This window comes from Melanerpes formicivorus, unplaced genomic scaffold (genome assembly GCF_026170545.1).
Source record: "Melanerpes formicivorus ecotype bairdi unplaced genomic scaffold, bMelFor1.0.p_v2 SCAF_6, whole genome shotgun sequence".
In the NCBI taxonomy this organism is placed as follows: Eukaryota; Metazoa; Chordata; class Aves; order Piciformes; family Picidae; genus Melanerpes; species Melanerpes formicivorus.
This window is the reverse complement of record NW_027142358.1, coordinates 24,146,402-24,172,693: the sequence shown is the minus strand read 5'-3', so window position 1 is coordinate 24,172,693 and position 26,292 is coordinate 24,146,402. Positions and strand designations below refer to the sequence as shown.

The following is a 26,292-nucleotide window of genomic DNA, read 5'->3' as shown; positions in this document are numbered from 1 at the left end:
GCTGCCAACAGTCACACTAAATACTATACAGCACATGGATCTACACTTGTTCATAGAACTGCTATGCGTCTAGAAAGCCATTCTTGCACCTGGTTCTTTTGACACCCACTGTATTTTCCTGCTATCAGCACAACAATTGCTGAATAACATACAGATCCAAAGTGATGTTTTCCCCCTACAAAAGTATTTGTAACCAAGAAATGCAGAGAACCTTCTAAAAGATGCACTGCAAAGCCTCCAAAATTCAAGGTGACGCTTCTACTAACTCTTTATTTATATTATTTAATCTCTTTCAGCACGAAGGATAAATTGCAACAAAAGTCACACTTCAGTTACCTTGAGGGCCAGGTTTAAGATTACTAGAACAGTAAGGCTATAAATACACATCATATGAAGGTAAGTATCAGCAAGAAAGATGGACAAGTGTTTTTCTCTAAGGCTTACCTGAAGCATCAGGTAGGCGGAGATGAGCAAAACAGTAAGAGTTAGGAGATTATGTACTTTTGAGCTTGCAGGTTTTTTGTTAAAGCTTTCTCATTGTCAATACAATGCTGTGTCCAAAGATGCACTTGCCTTGGAGTTTGGAAAGCAAGTAACGGTTTGTGCTTTTGAACAAGTGTAAGCCTTAGAGAAAAACACTTGTCCGTCTTTCTTGCTGATACTTACCTTCGTTGACAAACCAAAGGTGCTTGCCATGAAAGACCAGTAACACACAGTGAGGCATCACAGAACAAGGCTCCACATTGCAGACAGCTGCTCACCACCTGCATCCTCTCAGAGCCATCTTAATTAAAATCTTGACTCCATGATTTAGACTGTTGAGTTTACACAGACTGTTTGCCTCTTTTACTAACTTTTTTCCAGGGGTTATCATTACCCTAAGGAAGACTCCATGCAGGTTTACGTGTTTTTCACATGAGAAACTGCTCACAGCACAAATATTTAAGTGACTCAAGTCAAGGTATTAAAAAAACATGCACATAGTTGGAGGCTGCTATTTACACAAAAACAGGTTAGCACATTAAAATTAAAGGGGAAGCTTGAAGGCCCGAAGTTTTCCTGTCTCTTCTCCAGGAAAAGGAAGCATTTGGGACAGAGGAGCTGGGGGAGGAAAGAAATAGAACAACTTGCTTTTGCAGCTATTACAGAAAATATTTCTGCACACACCTTCAAGGCAGGCAAGTAGGGCTTTAGCCCACCCACTAATTGCTCTCTGTTCCCTAGCAGCAGCCCATGAGCTAATGGAGAAGATGAAGCCACTGCCTTCCCAGCCTGGACTCAGGGTATGAAGCTTAAGCTAACATGGGATTTGAGAATGAGACAGAACCTTTTCACTGGTCAAGGTGGAGTGGGTCTAGAAGCCTTGCCTCTTCCCTGAAAGCACATCTTGACTTTCCAAAACTCAAGACTGTGTCAATCGGCCTGCATCAGCTTGTTTTTCTTGTGCAGCTTCTTTCTTATCTAAGGTAGCCCCTTTCCCTAGTTAATTATTAGTATGCAGTGAATACTCATTTTTGAGCCTTTGAATATCAAAAGGCTTCCTGATTGCTGTGAGGTCTCACCATTTTGGAGAGCACTCCTAAAAAACAATGGAACCAAGGAGCACTTGCACACATCCAAGGCCAAGAAGTTTTATTTTAGCATGTGTTGGCACAGCCTCTAATCACTAAACCACTCTCTCAGTGCAGATTCCCACCAGCTGTAGGAAACTAAATGTGACTACTGAACTTCTCCCTATGTTAACTTGGACTGTGACTGTATATATATTGTGAATAGACTACTAATTTGAATTAATGGTCTATTAAAACATTATTTGAAATAAAATTAAATTCTTTACTTTGAATATAGTAATTCTTTTATGGCCACCATAAACACAACTGATGCATTCTTTGCTAAAGAAACAGCAGTAGTTATTTATGTCATAGATTACTCAGACCTTTTCCAGGTTTTAAAAAATCAGAGTATATCATTTATCTTTACCATGTGACAATAAAATAGACCGAATTAATGTCAGACTGACAAAATATGCAAGATAAAACGCCCACCATGGGTCAAAGGCTGGCAAATGGATGATACTTTTCATAGCTGCATTTCCTGTCATTCTCTTACTAGGGAAAAATATATAAAAGGACACTGTCTGCATTAGTTCTCTAAATGTCATCCATTTACTCTAGCAGTAGTTTCAGTTGCACCAGGTTCAGTTGTAGCCACACACAAAGTTAACCACCATCATCTTATTTCTTTAATTCCTTTCTTTGATACCACAGCAGTACCTGGTAGAAATTCACAGGCTACACATGCAGGCCTGTTCACTTTAGAATATTATTAGAATAAACTTTATTATTAGAATAAACCAAACCAGGTTGGAAGAGACCTTCAAGATCATCACGTCCAACCCATCAACCAATCCAACCCACCCAAACAGCTAACCCATGGCACCAAGCACCCCGCCAAGTCTCCTCCTGAACACCTTCAATGACGGCGACTCCACCACCTCCCCGGGCAACCCATTCCATAGCGCAATCACTCTTTCTGTATAGAACTTCTTCCTAACATCCAACCTGAACCTCCCCTGGTGCAGCTTGAGACTGTGTCCTCTTGTTCTGGTACTGGCTGCCTGGGAGAAGAGACCATCATCCACCTGTCTACAATCTCCCTTCAGGTAGTTGTAGAGAGTGATAAGGTCACCCCTGAGTCTCCTCTTCTCCAGGCTAAGCAGCCCCAGCTCTCTCAGTCTTTCCTCATAGGGCTTGTGTTCCAAACCCCTCACCAACTTTGTTGCCCTTCTCTGGACTCGTTCCAGCAAGTCAACCTCCTTCCTAAACTGAGGGGCCCAGAACTGGACACAGTACTCGAGGTGTGGCCTAACCAGTGCAGTGTACAGGGGCAGAATGACCTCCCTGCTCCTGCTGGCCACACTGTTCCTGATGCAGGCCAGGATGCCATTGGCCCTCTTGGCTGCCTGGGCACACTGCAGGCTCATGTTCAGCCTACCATTGACCAGTACCCCCAGGTCCCTCTCTGCCTGGCTGCTCTCCAGCCACTCTGACCCCAGCCTGTAGCACTGCATGGGGTTGTTGTGGCCAATGTGCAGAACCCGGCACTTGGATGTGTTAAATCTCATGCCGTTGGATTCTGCCCATCTGTCCATCCTGTCAAGGTCCCTCTGCAGAGCCTCTCTACCCTCTCTAACCCCCCTAGCTAAAACAGTACTACTTTCTAAAATCTGTTTGCATTAACAAAGTGGATCACAGTAACTAAGGCAACTGAAGTGGTGCTGGTGTAATGATAGTGCTGCTTTTGTCAAAACAGGAATATATAAATAAGTTGACCATATATTGTTTTAATTCTTGCATCTCCCAGAGTACTTTTTGTCAACACAACACATTTAAAACATAAACATAATGGGTTCTTGTAAGCAAAAACAAAAGACAAGCGCTCACTCACCACAATGTCACTATTCCTTCCTTTGAAAACCACTGGAATGCCCTGGAAGTTAAAACCTACTGCAGAACAGTAGCACTAACAACCTCTCAGTGAGTACAAGACAAGTTGTGTGCCATCACAAAATTCAAAAAAGAACCCTTTAGGGAATATTGCTCAGCCTCAAAACTGTATGTCAACATCTTCACTTTTTCACCTGGCATGCTTCAGATCCAGGCTCTAAAGCTCTATCAGCCCCACTAGCATACACCTCCTCTTAGCCAGAGAATCCTTCTCAAGCACTCACGGGCTACAACTACATGGAGCCAACTCCATGCTTTACTCTGCAGTTCAGGACATAATTCCAGAGAAAACACAAGTACATTTGTGGAACAAAAAGGCAACAGCAGAACCACAACTTCAGGCTCCGCAGCCATTAAATTTTACAAGTAGCAGTAATACAGCAGGACATTTTCTCTAATATGTTATGGGTAAATCTAGACATTTATCACTGGAATAATTACAAGAAATGTCTAAAAATTAATTACATCTTTATTCATCAGCATATTTATGCCAACACTGTTGCCATGTGGTATCTAAGCATTTTACAGGATTTATGACCAGAAGAGAGCATCTTGTCTGGTTTGCAGAATAATACACATCATAAAACTATACAATAATTTCTACATCAAGCTTGGTGCACTTACAGTCTTGTCTCCCTATTAAAATAACTAACAGCTTAATATTGAGCAAGGAACAATTCAATATATCCTTAAAAATTGGACGTCTGCCCCATCACATGCAAACTTCAGCAGTTTCAGCATCCAGCTGATGTATTAGCATCAACACAGTGAAAAAAGTGTGTGTACGTATAAATACATGGAAGACGAGCACTGACTAAGTTGTTAGGGGGTGCCCCAAACCCCCCTTCCCCCACCTCCATCAGCAGAAGTTTGAAAGAGGGAAGACAAAGGCACAAAATTGCCTTCCCCTCTCCTCTGGGAGCTTGGGGGGACAGGTAAAAATAGGTGCCCATTCTTCCTGCCGGGAGCTGAAGTCCCTCACACGTGGGGGTAAGACTGTGCTGAGATTTGGAACTGTGATTGGCTGGGTTCTTTGCACCCAGTATCTATTGGCACTGGACACACTCTCTAGGAAAATCTTAAATCGCGTGACCAGAAAGCAGTCTGTGCTCTCATTTTGGCTCTCATTTTTGAATCAGTTTTGGCACTCATTTTGCACTCGCGCTCTCTTGCTCCGGATTTGTGGCAAAATTGGAGAGATCAGCACGCGGACCTTGCTTCTCCCTGGACCTGCCTACCCTGGGGTCCTTCTCTCCACTTCGTGCTGCAGTCACCCTGCCTGCTGTAAAACTGCAACTGTTCACTGGGACAGGCCGGCAGTGTGTCTTCCCTTGCACTGCTCAGACGGTGCTGCTACACCAGTTTTGCCTCATGGCAGCTGTGTCTAAGGACACTTGGATTTTGGCAGGTCCCTTTTCCTTTGGATTTGTGCTGTGTTATCCACAAATTGGATTATTGCGCTGAAGTGCCCATAGAACTGAAGTGCCTCTAGAATGTGTCTTGCACACAAGGCACCTGGCATCTTATTGGAAAATGCATCTCAAAAGAGACATAGCAAGTTGCATGAGAGCATAAAACTTACTGCAGCTTTTGTCTAGGAATCCAAAATCAGAACTGGGATTTATATATGTCATTGCAAAGCAATACATGCCAAGGTGTTATAAAACCAAAACACAGCCATTATTTGTCTGGGCTACTTTTCATACTGCCAAGCAAAGTTCCACTCTGCTATAATTAGAGACATCCCAGAGGCCCTTGGGACTAAGTACCAGTATAAAATTGCAAAACTTTCCACCAAAGATATGTTGTATATGATTGACTAAATTCATCAAAACAGGAAGGGAAGAAATTGGCTTACTTACTGTTCTGAAAGGCAGAATTATTAGCAATCAAAATTATGACTGGAATGAGAAAGCTGGAAACATCTGCCTTTCCTACCCAAGCAGAAGACCCAAGTAGGAGTTTCCCTTTAAAAAGCCTCCCTCAATGTTTGACATCTCTCATGAACAGGGCAGAACTGACTGAGCTCAAAACAAGATCTCTGTTCCTTATTCCATCCCTTTGACCGAGCACGTCAAGATCTCTGTATGGTGAGAAGTACTGCAGCTCTTGATGAGTGAGAGTTACTCTTTTGGCTGAACATTAAAACACAACATTTGGGGCTTTTTGCATGCAATTAGACTTTGCTGAGCTTAGGAGCTAAGATTCATAAATTCATGGAAGATATGCAAGTTGCTCAGTGACTTCACTGCATTCAGGTCAAAGTCACTACACTGAGATGATCAATTTTGGCTTCATACACTGAAGTGGCTGCTTTTAATGATGCCTTCTAAAGACATCCATATCTGTCTGTATTTGTAGACTTTACATTAACTTCTGCTGCACACTAGTTGCAGTACCAATAATTATGACCTTGAGAAGGATTAATTTCTATTTACTGATTCATAATATAAGAAATAATTTGGTTCCATTGAAAATATTAGTTGTATTGGGGTAAGGTAAAGCACCAAACAGTCAGGGCATTGAAAATGTGCAGTTCCTCTCCTTCAGGATTTTCTTGAAAAGATCTTGCATACTAGCCTACTTTTTGTGGGGAATCTTTTGATCTGTACAAGATGACAGTTTGCATGTACATATCGCTCCACTTGCAGCCATTATTTTAAAGCATACAGAATTGCTGATTTAGCAAGAACTGAAAGCTGCATTTCATAAGCTCCAAGATATACTTTGTGGAGACATTCTCCCAGATCATGTTTGATTATCTGCACATGATGCATGCTAAATACATACTGGATGATGGAAGGAGGCTGAGTCAGTGCCATCAATTTTACCAGAGGAACAGATGGCATTTGCCAGCTTCAGCTATAGTGCACATAGGGGCATAAAGATAGCCCTTGTTTACTTACATTCTGAAATATCACTAAATTTTAAACATTGCATGGAATTCCTAGGTCTGCAGAAACTTTCCATTTGATGATAACACTCATTGTATAGGTAACAGCTCCCATTTGTTAGATTGGACAAATCCCACAATTACTAAGCTCAAGTTAACGTACTGGAATCCTTGTATCTTTACTGTTTGATGCATGTAATAGATTCAGAACACATGCTTCTTTGCACGGTAATTTGAGATATTGTACTTCCCCATAGTGGTCTCATACAGGAATGTATCACCAGTTGTATAGAAATTTAATCATACTGCTTATTTAGCTTGTTTTCTGTATTTCTCTTCTTGGGGTAAGAATTGATGAGGCCTGATTTCCTGCCAGATACTATTCTTTATCACTGTTAGAATTTGTGATCCACAGCTATATTTTTTAAATGAATGCTTTTGTTGGATACATCCATTATATCTCAACATGGTTTACTGCAATCTGGCAAATTCAATTACACTACCAATTTTATAGATTTCTGAATCTTCATGTAGCACTGCAGACCACATTCATATCACACACTCTTCAAATATTTTGCTGACATGATGAATTTTCACAATATTCAGTTACAACACTGACAGGTATGGGGACGGTTTCAGCTGTGCTGAGCCTGTGTGCACACTCTCTATACCTAGAGTGACCCTGCTTACATTTATTATTACCAGTGATGTATGAAGCCAGTGGTCTACCATCTAAACAAGCATACAAACATGAGTAAGTACAACTTCAGAAGATTCAGACACAAATCTAGTCTCACTTCAGGACACAGAAATAATTAATGAGTTACAACTCTAACAGCTGCTCAGATCAGCAGTTACACAGCAGTTTCCTAAGTTGTTCAAAAAGTTGAATGTGAATACAGTACCACCAATTCAATCTCATTGAAAACAACACACTAAAGACCCTAGAATTTTTTTTTTAATCCCACCATAAACAAAAGCTTCAGCACATTTGGATGGTATTATACTAAGAGCAGAGCTGCAGTAACTGAGAAGAGAGTGAATTCAGGTCAATGAAACAGGCTTAGCCTATCAAAAAATTAAATTGGTATTGCAGGCTGCATAAGACACCCTCCTCACATCACTAAAAGCAGTAATAGCAGAAAAACAAGCAAAATGACATTACTGCACTGGATATTGCAGTGACTACCTTGGGAAAAATCCATCCTTGTGGAAAGACCGTTCTATATTAAAAGCCTTGACTATACCATACTGATAAAACAGCCTGACTGAAGTTTTGCTGCCTTGAATAACAGCAGCTAACTTACCATCTCATGTACTGCTCTAAACAGCAAAGTCTGCAATATGCTGGAGACAACAAAGCAGCTCTCCTCACTTCAGTGGCTTTGCCCGTATCACCACTTCTCATTATAATGTCAGATTTGGGTGATCAGAGACAGAGGACAGAATTCACACTTACTGCATTAAGTTGAGGAACAATACAGATAATGTAAACCAAAATTAAATCTCTAGGGGTACAAAGAACATGACTTAAATTAGCAGCACTTTAGCACAGACAAATTACGATAGATCATGACTATATAAAGGAGCCATTTCTGCAGAGACAAGATGTAATCTTTTTTTGTTCCGCAAAGTAAGAGTTTCACTAGGACTGCACAACTGCTTCTTAGATAAACATGTGCTCCACTCACTGTGGAGGCTGCCAAGAGAGGTTGTGGAGTCTCCTTCTCTGGAGACATTCAAAACCTGCCTGGATGTGCTCCTATCTGACCTGCTCTAGGTAGTCCTGCAGGGGTGTTGGACTAGATGATCTTTCAAGGTTCCTTCTGACCCCTCACATTCTGTGATTCTGTGATACAACTGCTTGTTTGATTCAATTGCCAGGTGCTTTCTCCATCAGATTTGTTAACAGTAATTAGCCAGGTACTAGGAAAAAAACTGATTGTTAGCAGCCATAGTGCAGTTTGCAAACTCATTTTGTAATGCTGGAGCACTGATGTACTAGATCCTGCTGATGTTTCCTAGTAAACATTAATATAGAGAGCTGTGAGGCTGGGCACAATGAAGCTTGGGCAAAATGCAAGGCTGTTGCTGGTCACACTACACACACCATGTAAATAAATAACTGTTTTCTTTGCCTGAAACACTGACCTTCCTAAGAATACCTGTCCATATAAAAACGTAGTCACAAGCCTCTCTGGAGGGCAACAAACAAAACTTCCACTAGTAGTAGAAGCAGCTTGCCCTGACAAAAATTTTATGGTTGCTTTTTAGTATGTCTTGCACACTATCATCTCACAGAAATAATATTTTTTTTTGGCCATTAAAAAAAAAACAAAAAATTATTGAAGCGTGTGTAACCTGATTGAAACCACAGGAACACAGAGCAACTATGAAGTAGAAGAAGGGTTTTTTTTTCCTCCACTGGTCTACTGTTCAAAAATGAATTAATCATGATCTAACCTTCACTGGCTTTTGAAATTCTGTTTGACCTTTTTTCTTCCCCAGGCTTCGAGTGAGTAACGAAATTTTAAAAAATATGATATGTTACAAAAAAAAAAAAAAAGGACTGGGAGAGAGGCAGCAGGAAGAAAGGGGGCAAAACTAAACGGGCCACATAACATAGAGTTGGAAGGTGGATGAGTCAACATGATTTCAGTCAAGGTTTTCCATCATCCCTACAGTCTTGTCTGCAATACTTTTGAGTATATAAAGCACAGAGGTAAAGGATCCCATGCTTTGTGCAGTGTTGCAGCACTCATGCATCAAACCCAATCATCTGACTTCATATTGCAAAATAAACTCTCCTTTTTTGCATTAGATTTTGTTTCAGCTGAAATCTTAATTCTGGAATAAATGCAGCAGATATTCTCATTTGTCTATAACTTCCATGCATTTCTGGCCTCTCACCTAGGAAATTTAAGGAAAAGACCCAAAAAATGACAAAGCATCATCTGCCTCCCTACTGTTCTATCTCCTTTGCCATGCCAACCATGCTATTCTCAGCAAAAATTCAGATCTACAAAAAATAAGCTATGGTTTTTTTTTCCTCTCCTGGATATTCCTCCTATTTTTCTTTAATTGCTTTTTCCCCCAGTGTAGGGAGGAAGTAAAAATTGTATTACAACAATTAAAATGACATTTTCACAACTTGCACACTAGAAAAAGGTAAAAGTGGTTATTTTCAATTGATTTATTTCAATTCTTCCCTGGGAGTTTTCAAAAGGAAAAAGCAAAGTAAAAAAAGAGGAAACAGAATCAAAAAACACAGTGACTTGTCAAACTTAGCTGTTCAAACTGCAAAGGTGGTCAGTAACTACAGCTCAAAAGTACGTAAGTGAACTGTGTTATTCATTGTTAAATTTCTGGAAGTTCATCTTGCCCTGTAAGATCTCTGAGATCAAATAATACAGGGCTTTTTCCACAGCATGTAAAACAATTATTCTGTTACTGAAGAAGTATCACAGTATCCTCAGCTAAATAAATAGCTGCTCTAGATTACCACAACAATCAGGTTCTTAAATAGGTATCACTTTTATACTGTTTCAGTTTTTACATAGGAATGAAAGAGTATTCAAGAGAAACTCGTAATTGTAAAAACATAACAGAAATCTACACCTTTGCACTAATTTCACTCACCTACTCTTCATGAATAATTCTGAATATTACAAGGGAACATCTGTCTTACCTGAAATCAGAGTAAGAAATTTAGCTGTGGAGGCATTTCATATTTCTATAAATTACTTAACATGGTTAACTTTGTTTACCAAGCTTTACCCTTCTAGCACTCTGCATTTTTGTACAAGCTGATTTTGATACCAGTCAATACTCATCACATTTGCTGGGGTTCAGAATGACCACTCCAACCGCTTATTGTTGCCACAAGCATGGATTAGAAGCAAACACTCCCAAAAACAGCTTTGGAAGGACAGTTCTGTCACTTCAAAAGCAGTGTAGCAAAACAGCATAATGAACCATTTTTGCAGTCAGATAAAAGCCATTTGAAAGGCATTAGAACAGTCACTTAAAAAAAATTACAGTAAGCGGACTTTAAGTACTTGACTACTGTTCACAGCAACTTCAATTCCATCCCCTCACAACCACGTACCAGGCATTTACTACAGAAGCAAAGCGGAGGTAAGGCTCCTGTTTCATTATTTTTCTCTCAAAATGTAATTCTTATCTACCCCAAACCCTAGCAGCACCTCAGGTATCTAAGGCTTTAAGTTTCTTGTCCAGAGCCTTTTATGTCCACTTCCAATTGCAGAAAGTAACCTCTTAATCTAAATTCACCAGATAACTATCGAGCAAGGGATGGGCATTTGATACGAGAGCACACTTTTGAGTCCAGTTCTCCTCACTAGGAGAACTGTGGCAATCTCCAGTCTGTATGACAAAACAAACAAGTTTGGGTTTAGAACTTGCTTTTGCAGGGAGATCTTCAGGAAAATGCATTCCTTACACATTTGTACACTTAAAAAAAAGTCAGTATGTTGGACATTATGAAGAAGTTGAATGAAAGAATGAAAAGTTTAAATACCACTAATTCTTTAATGTAAGTTTTATTTCTTCAGAAAACTCCAATGTTTCCATGTTTCCTCTCTCATTTCTGAAAGAGACAAGAGACCATCCTTCCCTTCCACATTTCTAAAATTTTTGACACAGAAATTCAGATGTCTTCCCACTTCTAGGAGGAAGCCTTGCTAGAGCCGCTCCCACTGCTAGACAGCTAGTTAAAGCTGAACCAGTTCTGTGGGATGATGAAGTTCTGGAACTTAGAAAATCCAACAACTTCCATGGCTAAAACTAACACCTTTTAACAAGAGGTATGGAATATAGCACACCCAGAAACAACAACCAAGGACATTTTTAAGATCTGACATAAAAATCTCTGCAAAGCTGCTTCACTCTGCCAGTGGAGTTTTTCACCCATCATGAATAGACACCAAAAATAAGACAAAATGTTGCCCTGCTTTAAAAAATACATGTTAATGGTGTGTCTTATGCAAGACATTATTTCTTCTCTATCAAAAGAAAACTTCAGAGGCACCAGGAAGCAAATCTTCAATTCACAGACTGAAATGTTGAGTAATGAGCAGGATGTGAAAGGAAATTATTGTTCACTCTCTGTTCCAAAACAAGAACAAAGGGTCATGTAAAATTAGCAAAGTTATTTCCAGAGTACAAAGTTCTACTGTGGAAATGTTTGTAGATGTACAGTGGTCCACAAACAAGATGGAAAAACTCAAAGTAGAAAAATTCAGAGATTGCACTTTAGTCTCAGAACGGCCCTAAGCCCACAGCTCTGGGCACTCATAGAGTATACCTAATAAATACACTGTTTGCCTTTCTGCTTCAAGCTGATCACAACAACCAATGTCAGACTTGGAGCAGAAATGTTCCTTTCATCCTGTAAAACACACAATTCCCAATAGTGAGGGTTTCTTCCTTTATAAAATGCAACAAGAATACATGGATCACAGCCAAACAATTAATATCTCTTTGAATAAAATTCCTAGGAAAGATAAAACACAGCTAATAGAGGGACTGCAGCTGAATCCAGCATATTGTACTCAGTGTAGCCTCCATTCAGGCCAGCCTCTGGGCAGACACAGTATCAGCAGATGGTCTCCTAATGTCAACAGATGATAAACAAGCACCAGATCTCACCCTCCCAGGCCTCTCTAAACCTTTTGACACTGTTAATCAAGTAATGCTGTTGCCCACTCTAAAAGGACGCATGAGTCAGGGGTGATATGCTATGAGGCCTGTAAATCCATCAGTGAGAAACGCCCTATATGACCATATACTAATAAGATACTTAATAGCATGGGCAAGATTACCTAACCAAAGCTGAAACTGGCCTCAGCTATGACCTCCTGGTTTCTTTTACTCAGGAATCCAACATTTCGGGCGTGCATCCTTCAGCCCTTTGGAAACTCCAGAAGGAACAACATATTCCTGCTCTCTACTCTGGCTTCCTACAGAACATTAGAGTAGGCTCAATTTTTATCTTCAAGGCATTCAGTGGCCTTGTTTCTATCTTCAAAACATTCTAGAAATGAGCTCCTCGGGCATGAAAGACTTCAAAGTATGAAGAGTATAAAAAAGAATATCTATCCAGGGCACAGTTTCTTTAGAGGTCAGTCCCAAACTGGAACAAAAGACCAACCCTGTCCCTTTCAAAAAGGCCAAGACGACATTTATTTAAAATGACAAAAAAAATACTTAGTAATAAAAAGCAAAACCTGACAAGACAGAAATTAGTTGGGGTGAAGGTGAAACAACTTAGTCATACTATCTGGCACAAAACTCACAGCTGTAAGTGTATTGTGACAAAAGCGGGGAAAGAAATTGCATAAAGCATCCTGCAAAAGAAAATAAATCACTGTCTTGGCACCCCTTTCCTTGAAGCACAGATTTCTGGCTAACATTGAATGTGTCGAGTATAAGGTATTGTAAGGATCATGGTAGAAGACAAGGTCATAAAACTGGAAGCCAAACTTATACCATTAGAGTTATGTTCTTCCAATGGCATGTTTCACGAGGAACTATAACTTTGCCTCAAATTTTACTTTTACCACCTATTGCTGTCTCAAAAATATATGCACAAAATTTTCAAGGTTCAACCCCACATATACTGACTGAAAGAAGAAGGACTATTAAGTCATACTGAAAACTATTATTAGGTCCTCCCTATTTTATGAAGACTATGAATTAATTTAGAAAATTATATTTTACTGCTTATTTTAAGTCAACCATTTTCACATCACTTGGCACTAAACAGCAACTGAGCACTAAGTAACTTCAGCTCACCTCTGTATTTTGCACATTTTTCCACTGGTTACTACTGACTCCAGTTGCACTTGTGTTGACAGAATTTGCCATTAATCATGCACTTTGAGTATTCTCAGAGTTCAGCTGTCTGACACAAGGGAAACTAATGGTATGACCATACTGAAAAAAAGATAGCAAACCAGAAAAAGCCAGCAAAATAATCTTCCCTAAGAAGTGAAGGAAAATACTTGGGATTAGTGAAAGGATGGACACAATTCTATCATTCTATATCAGGGAGAGGGAGGCAAGATATCCAGAACTGATTCTATTCTCAATGTTCAAGTGATCAGTTTCTATCACAATAGTGGAAAACAACAATTTTAAAACCATTCTAACACTTTTTAGTAAACTGCTTCTATTTTCTTGTCAAAAAATTGCAACTTTTGGGGGGAATGCCCCAATTAACCCATGAATGTATCAGACCCTACTTTCAGAAAGCATACAGATGTCAAAAAACACATCCTTGCACATCCCTGCCCCTTCCCTTGCTGGATGGACTCAGTTCAGTCATTTCCCCCAGCTCAACACTAATGCTCCCCACACAACCCTGATTTTCATGCACAGCCGCACACAGAAGACTGGATAACGAGCTCTGCGGTTGGCAGGGAATGCACACACAATCCTGTCAGTTGGCTGAAGTGCTTACACCTGACAAAAGGGAACCTCTGCTGAGAGCACACCCAGGTCACCTTTCTGGGTAAAACATGTTATCCTTTCACCACAGTCCCGTTCACCTGTAAACCTTCAAATGCTCTTGGCAACCTGTCTAACTTTTGCCTCCCAATAATTCTATGGCCTGGAGGCAGGATTGAGAAGATTTTTATTGCATATTAATTAACTACAAATGTAAAAACACAAGCAATACCCAGTAGAGGATTTTGCCCCGCAAATTCTTTCAGAATGTTAGCACAAACCAAGCTCCACTGACGTTACTTTACAGCCAGACCTCTTGAACTGACTCGCCTTACTACTTTTTATCTGAGTCCTATGAAATGCCTTTTATCAGGGTCTTGAATGAAGCATAAAGCAGGGGATTAATACAGGGATGGAAGTACACTTGGGAGGCAGAAAACAGTCTCCATGCTTCAGCACTGCAACTTCAAGAGCATCTTCCCCTCAGGGCAAGACCGACTCTTAATTTGGTTCATGCAACCTTGTTGTCCATCTCACCAGCACATGAAAAAATAGGTTATTTCAGGTTTCCAGGACTACCTCCAAATACCTGCTATTTTATTACACTATGTATCTAACCCATGTACCTCCAAACAGACTGCTGTGTGTGAGAAGACAACTACCAAGGACCTGGTCATGCCTCAAGAGTAACAATATGACAACAGAAAATCCAGGGAGCAAGGGAAGGAGGTTTGGAGAAAGTAGAGGTGGAGAGGGCTGGGTTTGTGCTACAAAGGAAGACTCGAGACTAATTTCTTTTTCATACAATACCTTTCTCCTTTTTCTGATTTTTGCCAATACTCTTAACAAGAAAGGAGATTAATTTTGCCTTCAGATATCTGACAGAACTTTCAAAAAGAAAGATCCAGGGCACGCTGGATTCAGTTTCAGACAGTAAAACTGTAAGCACAAGAAAGAACCATTCTTGCTTCATGTTGTGAATTAATTCTCCTTTTCTGTCAATTAAATTGTGCTGGTTTTGCTGTGGGGTTTATTATTTTATTGGGTTTTTTTAACTGTGCATACACATGGGTATTATCTAAACCTAAATAAATACTGATTGGTGCCAAAGGCCATTCCTGCAAGGTGTCTTCAAATTTAACATAAAATAATGCTGGCTGCCAATGACTCACAAAAACATATGCGCATTGAGGACATGAGAAAAGAATACATTACCTTAGACTTGAAAAAAAGAAACAGTTGATTTTCCCATGGTAGATACCTTACCTGACCTCTGAATTGACCTATCTTTCTAAGATCCAGTCTGAAAAACAGAATAGTCATTGACTTTTCTTACTGGGAAGTGTAAAGTCCATTTCTGCAATTAGTTTTACAACTAAGGCACACCTGTATGCCTACACACACACAAATGCATTTCATCTGGGTAGCTTTTAAAATTATGATCCTCCAATAGGTTATAATAGCTTTGCCAAATGAGCCAAGTCTGTGCATCTTGGTAACAAATTTTACTAAAGTTGGAAAACATTGTATGAGCTAAAGCATATCACATCAAAAGCCTACACAGTACTCAATTAACATAATGTGATTAGATACAATGTGACATAATGTCTTCATAAACTTAAACCATGTCAGAAAATAGAATATCTTTCTATAAGCTTATTCTGAATATAATCCATATTTCATGAGCCAAATCACTAGCCAGTAACTTTGAAAGTTTATTAAATAACACCATCATCAATTGTCTAGAGTTACCCACTTAGAATTATAAAGCCAAAGTTAACAGCACACCAAGATAGAGAATATCTAAGTCTTCAGCAGGTCTTTGTGACTAAACTAAAAGCCTATTTTCAAGGTTTGGCATCATTTTATCATGAATGATAAATGAATGATTTGGTGATTATGTGTGCACAAAAAAGCTAAGCATATTTCTATTTTAAAAGGCCATTTCCTCTGTATAGAAGATAATGCAATGCAAAGAATCAACGCAATAATAGAATTTACTGAAAGCAGAAATACATTAGGTAAGAATCCTGTGGAATAAAAGATTCAAAGCACAGCTGAACTCTCTGAACATTCAGGGCAAGGCCAGAATTTCATTATCAGAGTCTGAAAAAATACTGCTGCAACTGGGATGCAAACACAATTTTTTTTGTCCAGTTAAAAATACTTCTGCTAGAATAAGATGCTTCCTAGCATCTTAGCAGTTATAATTTTAACCTAAACAAACACTGGGTAGCAGAAAGACAAGAACATAACCCACTCAAAACATTGAAAGAAACCAAGAAATATTTTCCCACTTTTTACCACTAATGTTTTTCAGAAGATTTTCACAGAGGACCTTTCTGGACTCTAGGTATAGTGTGCCAGACTACTTCCCTCCACCCCCTTTTTTTTAAAGCACTTATGCTTGGTATCAAGTCTGAAAAGATATTTTTCTTGTCACAGACATGGAAGGCAAGGCACTTTTCCAAAACCAGATACATGCACATATAAATACATTCAGGTAGCTTTTGCTTCCCACAAAACTTCCAGGTAAAAAACCAAACTCCTTCTTACATCCTTTTTCTGAGGCACCACCACATTAAGTCCTTGACTATGATGAACAGTGCTGCCACAGCCTACCAGTGACTATATTAATCACCTCAGAGCACACCAATTTTGACAAAATTATTATATATAACTTTACAAACCACATGTAGCCCAAAAGGCTGCTGTTTTATCACTTGAGAGAATAAGGCACAGGAATACAGTTTCAAATTTGCAGATGACACCAAGTTAAGAGCAGATGTTGGTCAGTTAGAGGGTGGAAGGGCTCTGCAGAGGGACCTCGACCGACTGGACAGATGGACGGAGTCCAACGGGATGTCATTCAACAAATCCAAGTGCCAGGTGCTGCACTTTGGCCACGGCAACCCCATGCAGAGCTACAGGCTGGGGTCAGAGTAGCTGGAGAGCTGCCAAATGGAGAGGGACCTGGGGGTGCTAATTGACAGCCGCCTAAACATGAGCCAGCAGTGTGCACAAGTGGCCAAGAAGGCCAACGGCATCCTGGCCTGCATTAGGAATAGTGTGGCCAGCAGGAGCAGGGAAGTCATTGTGCCCCTGTACTCTGCATTGGTTAGGCCACACCTTGAGTACTGTGTCCAGTTCTGGGCCCCTCAGTTTAAGAAGGACATTGAAACACTTGAACGTGTCCAGAGAAGGGCAACGAGGCTGGTGAGAGGCCTTGAACACAAACCCTATGAGAAGAGGCTGAGGGAGCTGGGATTGTTTAGCCTGGAGAAGAGGAGGCTCAGGGATGACCTCATTGCTCTCTACAACTACCTGAAAGGTGGTTGTAGCCAGGAAGAGGTTGGTCTCTTCTCCCAGGCAACCAGCACCAGAACAAGGGGACACAGTCTCAAGCTGTGCCAGGGGAAGTTTAGGCTCAAGGTGAGGAGGAAGTTCTTCACCAAGAGAGTAATTCGTCATTGGAATGTGCTGCTCAGGGAGGTGGTAGAGTCGCTGTCCCTGGATGGGTTCAAGAGGGGATTGGACGTGGCACTTGGTGCCATGGTCTAGTCATGAGGTCTGTGGTGACAGGTTGGACTCGATGATCTTTGAGGTCTCTTCAACCTTAGTGATACTGTGATACTAACACTGAAATGTAATATTTGTAAAACTGATTATGAGTGGCAGAGGTATTTTCTTGCATCTTCATGACCATGCTTATCAGCACTCTTAATACATGTTTGTCTAGCTAAACTAGCACATTTCAAAGAGCAGAATATAGTTCAAAGAATAGCAAATCCACTAAAACAACAGTTCTCCATTTGAGGCAAATAGAATAGAATAGAACAGAATAGAACAGACCAGACCAGACCAGGTTGGAAGAGACCTTCAAGATCCTCGTGTCCAACCTATCATCCAACACCACCTAATCAACTAACCCATGGCACCAAGCACCCTGTCAAGTCTCCTTCTGAACACCTCCAGTGACGGCGACTCCACCACCTCCCCGGGCAGTCCATTCCAATGGGCAATCACTCTCTCTGTGTAAAACTTCCTCCTGACCTCCAGCCTGAACTTCCCCTGGTGCAGCCTGAGACTGTGTCTTCTTGTTCTGGTGCTGGCTGCCTGGGAGAAGAGACCAACCTCTGCCTGTCTACAACCCCCCTTCAGGTAGTTGTAGAGAGCAATAAGGTCACCCCTGAGTCTCCTCCTCTCCAGGCTAAGCAGCCCCAACTCCCTCAGTCTCTCCTCATAGGGCTTTTCCATGTTACTTAACCACTGTGTGTTGCTACTTCAACCTATCTCTAATTTAAAGAGTAAATTAGAGGAAATTAAAAGGAACAAATTGGTCTGAGCTCTATGAGGTCTGATTTATTCTGAAGATTGTTTAAAATCCACTTGCAAATTGCATAATATTATTTGGAAGTGGTAAGCTCTGTTTGGAAGAAAGGCATTAACAGCTTCTCCACTGTTACGTTCTGTTTTTTCACCTAGATGAGCAGAGCTTGACCATAAAGCCTAATAATACCTAAGGCAGACAACAACTCTTAAATTCAGAAATAATGAGATTCACTTAGCTTTAGTAGATACATCTAGGGAAATTGCAGGGGAGCGAGGAGAGACAGGGCAGTACAATTTTGAGATTAAGTGAAACTACTTGGTTTCTTCAAAATGAAATACTGCATTGAATCTTCCTAAGGGGGGAAAATAAGTTATATTGGACATTTATGTTTCATTTTGTTATCTTAAATAACTTCTGAATCAAGTATTGAAGAAAAGTATTCAAAGTATTACTTGAGTGTTTCATCCAGGAATAGAATAGACCAAACCAGACCAGACCAGATTGGAAAAGCCCTTCGAGATCATTGAGTTCAACCTACCACCCAACACCATCTAATCAACTAAATCATGGCACCAAGCACCCCATCCAGTCTCTTCCTAAACACCTCCAGGGATGGTGACTCCACCATCTCCCTGGGCAGCCCATTCCAATGGGCAATCACTCTTTCTATGAAGAACTTTTTCCTAACATCCTGCCTAAACCTCCCCTGGTGCACCTTGAGACCGTGCTGATTGCTTGGAAGAAGAGACCAACCTCCTCCTGGCTACAACCTCCCTTCAGGTAGTTGTAGACAGCAATAAGGTCTCCTCTGAGCCTCCTCTTCTCCAGGCTAAGCAACCCCAGATCCCTCAGCCCCTCCTCATAGGGCTTGTGCTCCAAACCCCTCAGCAGCTTTGTTGCCCTTCTCTGGACACGTTCCAGAAACTCAACATCTTTCTTAAACTGAGAGGCCCAGAACTGGACACAGGACTCAACGTGTGACCTAACCAATGCTGAGTACAGGGGCAGAATTACGTCCCTGCTCCTGATGGCCACACTGTTCCTGATACAGGCCAGGATGCCATTGGCCTTCTTGGCCGCCTGGGCACACTGCTGGCTCATGTTTAGCCTAGTATCAACCAGTACCCCCAGGTCCCTTTCTGCCTGGCTTCTCTCCAGCCACTCTTACCCCACTCTCCACCCGCTCGGACCAAATAATTTCAGCTAAGCAAGATGAGTCAAGTCTATGACAAATCACTTTGGCTCTGGCAAACTGGGTGTTAAACAATGAAATAAAATATTTTGGTTTTCCATTGACATTCCCACTCCTTGATATGTGCCATTTAATTTCTTGGATTATTAAACATTACCACACTATTTTTTTTCTCTCTCTACCAACCTCAGTGATGCTGGCTCTGCAAACAGCACATGTAAAGAGCACCGTGAAACCTTGTTACTTCCTGGCATCCTGGGAGTTACAAGTTAGAGAACTGGACACATGCTAAAGTCTCTTAGTTGATGTACTTTAAAAGCTGACAAACTCAGTGGTGCAGAACATACTACTGCATGCCAGATCCCCAGAGTCAGAATTACTGCACAGTAATGCAGAACTGCCATTATTCCTTTTAAAACTGTCTATTGAAACTGCTTAGAAGTTAAGCAGATGGATTACATTATGGAAACTTCCCATATGATTATTGTCTAAGAGGATGGCCATCATTGCTCTCATCTCAACCTCCTTCCCTAAAGCAAGAGCAACAGGTGTGACCCCTTTTGATGCTTTCTCAAGTGGGACTGCCCTGGCCTTGTTTAGGAAGGCTTCACTCCCTCATTTATGTGACTGCAGGCAATGAAACCTGCTGTTTTCCTTCTCCCCAAGCCCCTTGACTAACACTGCTGTTGTATATCTAACTTAGCACAGCCCTTACCTCAGGCCACTTTCTTCTGTTAACAGCCTTCAGAAGAAACATTTGTAAGACCTTGAACAAATAACATCTTCTGGAAATATTAAATCCCCCCAGTCTTCCTAATGTGTATACATCTTCCCTGAGAACCAAGAAGGCTGACCACTGTGTTAGCTGTAATCCTTCCCTTCAGTAGCAGCTGCAGCAATAACAAGTAGACATTTAACAACCCCACTCTCATTCACAAGTCTATCATTTAAGAATTAACTGAACACAAAGTATCTCTTGGCATGTTATGGTGGTGCTCAGGATGAAATCCTGCAGCAGCTATTTCCATGTATCACCAGGTACATTCTCTCCCATCAGATCCATATGTATTGTTTAAAAAGCATTCCAACTGACTACAGGTTAGTAGACCTAGGATGACCATGTGAGACTTCTGAGATTCTGGGTAAGAGGTATTTCCAAGACAATCTGGGACAGACTGTCTTCAGAAAAAACTGGTTGTCCACTGGAAAGTGCAAATTTGGCTAGTCAGAAACACTTTACAGCAGCATACCATGACAGCTACCATTAGAATATGATCTGTCAAGGTGACCTTTCTTGTCACAGTAAGACTGTCTGTAGAGTTCAATCATCAGAACTTTACCCCAAGCATGGTCGACTCAGAAGCAGCACAGCTGTTGTCTCTGGTAAGTTCCTTGAGAACAGCTATTTGTCACTTCAGGTCAAGGTCCTCTCCCTAGTCAATAAGACATAAATCAGTTCTGAAATTAAGTCACAAACTAATTTTTCAGATTTTGTGAAACTTTTATGTATTATACACTGAAGTTAGGAATTGTGAGATTAAAAGGAACAGCCAGGTAACTCTTTGCAACATATTAAAAACTAAATCTTCAACAGATTGTGCTGGTCTATTTTTTTGTTTTCTTAAATATGAAGAGATTGGAAGGAAAAGTTGATTTTTAGTATCTTTTCTGGGTTTGATCTCCCAAATAGCTTTGTCAAATATACATTAATGTACACCACTTTACAGGAGAATGTATTTGTATTAATCAAAGTAATAACTCTTTTTTTTATTGGGAATTACTGCAGTTGTGCTCATGGTCCTGGACTATTTGGAAAAGAGATGATAGAGCCTGAGCAACACCTTTCAGAAATGTCAGCAATATACAGGTGTGCAGAGGTGATTGGAGAGCAACTTCTGGGAGTGAGGAAGGAAAGGGCTGAAAGGAAGAAAATAAGAAACCTGAAAAAAAATCATCAGGTTTGCAAGACAGCAAACCCATGTATCGAATGGGGAAGGGACTCTACATGAAACCAACAGAGATTTTGATGGAAGGCCACAGCAACACCACCTCCTTCCATCTCTCCTGTGGCTCCTTATCTTCCCACTTAAGGCATGAGATTACCATCTTTTTCTCCAGATGCACAGGTTTTTCTGGACTATATATCCCTTTACTCCAGGCAGCCACCTGTCCCCACCACTGAACCACATCCCCTCTTCACATTGCTGTCTCTTGCTGCAGGCTGGGATCTTTCCTCTAGAAAGAGAACACACATTTCATGCAGTTTGCTCCTAAAACAGGATACGAACAGCTGCAGAGGATGCACACACAAAGAAACAACCACAGGTCTCCTGACCACGCTCGCAGGAGAACTGGCTGAGCAGGAGGCACGAGCAGCTCCCTCGGCTGAAAGCAGCTGGTCAGCCCTCTGGCACAAACCAAGATCCCTTCAGTCTGCCAGCTGAGGCAGCTGCTTGGCAGGCTAGGTCCTTTGCAATAAAGTAACTAAGTACTGTGAAGAAGACATAAACCATTCTTTCAACATACAGAACTTGCCTGAGGTGGAGCTTTAATGAAGAAAAGAAAGTAGGTAAGTTTTCTAATACTGGATCAATGTCAACATTAAAAGAATTAAAGAACGCCTCTCTTTCTGATGCATCAAGTAATGTCAGAATAGTCAATGAAACAGGGATTTCCCATATGCCATTTCCTCTGCCTATTCAAATACGTGAGAGCAGCACGTGTTAGTATCCTATTATTCTTTTAGACAATCCATAGCCAAACAACCTGAAAATTCTCATCCTCCCTCGGCTCAGGAGCTTGCTTTGTCTCCCAAGCACGACAGATTTGTATACAATTTGCCAGTTACAAAGCCCATTGATACAGCATGTGATTTCTAATAGCAAAACTTTAATTCTTACTAGCACAAACACCATGGACCTGACCCCAGCTTAAATCACTTCTGTCTGCAACTAGCAGCATGAAATGGTTCTCACAACTACTCTGCCCTACAAGCTTCCACAGTCTCTTTAAGAAACTGATTGTCAGGATTTACATCTACTGAAGCCATATAAAGTATGTTGTTTTCCCAAGCTTTGTTAAGAATGACAGTCTTCCACTGCATACTTACAGATGACTGATACCTTGCCAACAGCTGAGATGCTACTTGAGCAATCTAGGAAGTTTATAAGGACAGTGAGCTGCATGTTTCTTCATGTTTGTTTATTAATGATGAACAAGAAGATGTACATTGTGATCTGACATCTACTGCTGTTGTTCTTTAGAAGGAAAATCAGCTGTATACCTGTTTACTGACCACAGAAGAACAAAATGGCTTCTATGTCAACAAACATAGGCATATTTGTCTCTTAGCAGTTGTCATTAAGTTACTTCTACAGATAATTGCACAGTACCTTTAGAAGCTGGTGGTTGTTTACAACACCTCTCCAGATCACAGGGCAGGGATCACATTGGAAGTGCAGGGAGAACAGAGGTTGCTCTTCTTGCCTGAAAAGAAGGCAAATTGTGAGCAGAATTCAGTCTTTTAAGCAGCATTTCCTAAGCAAGGAGATTAAGTATAACTACGTGTACACCACAGATGAAAATCAACTGGAAGACAGTCATGCCGTTATCCTGGATGGAAGTAGAGGAAATAAGAGTTTCACTGAGGGCACAGGCACATTGTGAAGACATTGGCCACAATTTATGAATGTAGATTTTTACTGTCATTTTCACTCTGAACTTGCTCCCTTTCAAACAAGGAACATTTCATAAGATAAACACTTGGCTTGTATCACTTACTCAGACTCTGAATTTGGGGTCATCACTTACAATAGTGTTCCTACCTGTTGCACCTTGATTCACTTAAGAATCTGGAAAAGATGCTCAGTTCACAAGGACATCTACACAAGTTTGAGAACCTTTTGGAGTTCCACTGAATTAGCACTTGACACAACTGTTGGCTTTAACCTAGTTTTGAACCATTCCAGACAGAACTCAATTTAAACAAATGCCAAAGCATTTTGATGATTCTCCAATAGTCTTACAGAATGCATAAACCACCACATTTAGTCACCAGCTTTCCAGATGAGACCTGGACTTGTATTTTATATGCATCCCAGGGTTTTAGCAGAAGAATCCAGGACAAAATCTGGAGAGTTAACATTGTGGTGGATGCTAACATAAACCAAATCTCAGTACCTTACATGACTGCAGCACAGAACTTGCTTATTCTCACCAATAACAAAGAGGAAAGACAAATGTTTCATCCTAATTTTGTAAAGAGCATAAAAGGCTAGAGGTCAGATTAAGCAAAGAACAATTATATACCTATCTGCCTTTTTTTTTTTCATTATAGGCGGTAGAAGTGACAGTCTTTCATAAGATGTGCAAATTGTGACTCAAAACCCTGAATATCAACTTCCAAGTGTGTAGATGACGATTGCCATTTATCCCAACCAAATATCTTCCACACAGTTAAGCAAATGACAACATAGTAAAGTAAAATGGAATTTAAATAATGTTTTTCCTTCCGGTTCTAATGAAGCACAAAATCTGTATCCCACTTCTGCTCTCTCAACAATTTCTGTTAATACACTGTCGATCAGGCACGCCAAAGCATTTTAATTAGTTACAAGTAATACATTTATTCACATTTTTTTTTCTTCTTGGATGCTGTTTGTTTGGTGTTCAGTATATTACACAACATAAAATTGTCGGGATATTACTTAATACTCATGCCATAGAGGGATGTGTTTAAAACAGCAAAGTTTTCACAACTTGTGCTGTTTTCAGGGTAAAAAAGGAAAAAAGTTGGTTGCAAGCAAATTGTATAGAGAAGGGAAAAGATTTTCATTTTTTCAAATGATTGCAGCTCTATTTCAATCAATAAAGGTTCTTCAGAAACTGCTTGTCTTGTCTCTCTCCAAATAATACCAATAGCATAGGTGCACGTGTTTGGGTTTTTCCAGATCCCCTTCTTCAAATGTAGCTTTAAGAGAAAGCTCAGAGAATCCGTATTTTAGTGAATTTGCGTTTGCTTACAGAATCCCAGCCTTTAAAGCCGAATGTCGGGGGCAGGGGGAGACGGAGGTCCTTTTATAGAAATTCAGAAGTCAAAGGAGTAAGCTGAAACTCTTGACACATAATAACAGTCTTCCAGACAACCTGCTTTCAAGCCAACCAAATACCCATTTTAAAAACAAACCTGAGATACGACCCCACGTATTTTCTGTAACACTGCCTAGCCCTAGGCAGCTTTTGCAGGCACTGCAGCCAGTCATAGCTACCTGTCTCCTTTATTCACTACTGCCTGTGCACTCGGCAGCAATTTCTGCGTCATCTTCGGGGGCACCTCTTCCCTCGTGGCACAGAATCTAGGCGCAGCCCCGGGAAGCCGCTGTGGCACAGGAGCCGGCAGCTGCGTGCGCGCGGGCAGCCGCGGGCTGCCTTCCCTGCCCTCACAGTGCTCAACTCCAGGTGACGACCGGCACAGAGGAGCACATCGCTCCTTTCCTCTCCTGTACTACCACAGCCAGACTTGCCAAACTCATTGATTACACTGCTGTGAGAAACGAGCTCACTGCTAAATTTTAAAATACAAACAGTTTATCGTAAAATAAAGGCAACACAGCGCTGGGCGCATAGCAGCTTTGCTAGAGGCGCCCCATAACAACACGAGTTGAACTTATAAATACATCAAACACACATATTCATACCTTCCCCCAGTACGTTCCCACCCTTCTCCATCAGGGCTGGGACAAAACATGCACTTTTGACCTGGCCAGTCTTCAGACATGTCGGCGCCTCACCTTTCTCTCCCAAAACTCCACACAATAAAGACCATGACCAACCAATCAACCTCACAGTCCCCAGCAATTCCCCTGGCGAAAGCCAAATAACTGAAAACAATTTCTCACACTGGGGAAGAAAACAAACAAACAAATAATTCTCCGGCCATTTCCTAGTCTGCTTTTGAGGCGCTCCAGCAGCTGCGCTGCATGAGGGATCCTGCAGCAAAGCCCGGCCCAGCCCCACCTGCCCAGCCACCATCTACCCACACGGAAGCAAAACAAAACAACGAACAACAACTAACAAACAGGGAAGAAAAAACCCTACACACACCAAAAATCTCACGACCGAAAACTAGCCGCTAAACACCGTCTTCTTTGTCTTTTACCTCAGGCAAAGCCCCGCGGCCCCGGCAGCACAGGTTAGACACAGCCTCGGCCTGGGAGGGGAAGAGGGGCTGGTGTGAGTGCACGTGCTGGGGGCACCCTCGCAGCTCCCGCCCACACCTGGGAAACCGGACCGGACCGGACCGGACCGGACCCCAGCCCAGCCCTGCCACTGACAGGCAGCTTTCGCCTCATTAGGTGAGGTGCAAAGGGAAGTGAAATCGGCTTAAACCAAAAGAAGCATCTGCAGAAACAGCTGGAACTCTGAGTACCACGGCCTCCTTTTAATTTTCCTGGGTGCAAGAGGGAAAGGGCTTACACGGGAAGGTGAGTCTAGATGCCTGCTGAGCTCAAGGAAACCACTCCCATAAAGCTACTCCTTCATTTTTGTAAGATCGTCTCTTCACCATTGATCCAAGAAGACTAAGGAGCAGGCTACAGTGGCAAGTTAAGTCAGGGGGGCACCTCTGCTCCCAGCACATCACAACACAGCCCAGGACAACTGGTTTTGAAAGTACTAACAGCGAAATGCAAATCCATCCCATTTGTAACGCTGAAGCAGTGATGAACAAATGAGCTGGGTTTTTCATCACGCCTCATCGCTGGCTGGTCTGGGATAATTTGAGCAGACGTTGCCATGTGATGGCTAGGATTTTCAGCAGCAGAAGCTGTTTCTCAAGCAGGAGGGAGCTGAGCTCTTTGGAGAGTGGAAAGCACTCCACTCAGGGACAATGAGATGCACA

The 26,292-nt window shown here is 41.3% G+C and overlaps 1 long non-coding RNA gene across 2 annotated transcripts in view; it reads right to left on the bottom strand.

The window, feature by feature from the left end:
• The window catches only part of LOC137442002 (uncharacterized), a 363,940-nt gene that overhangs the window by 236,026 nt on the left and 101,622 nt on the right, over positions 1-26,292 (bottom strand). For both annotated transcript variants that reach the window (XR_010987559.1, XR_010987558.1), the window contains exon 3: positions 22,787-22,880. This is a non-coding gene — a long non-coding RNA (uncharacterized lncRNA). The remainder of the gene's footprint in view (positions 1-22,786; positions 22,881-26,292) is intronic.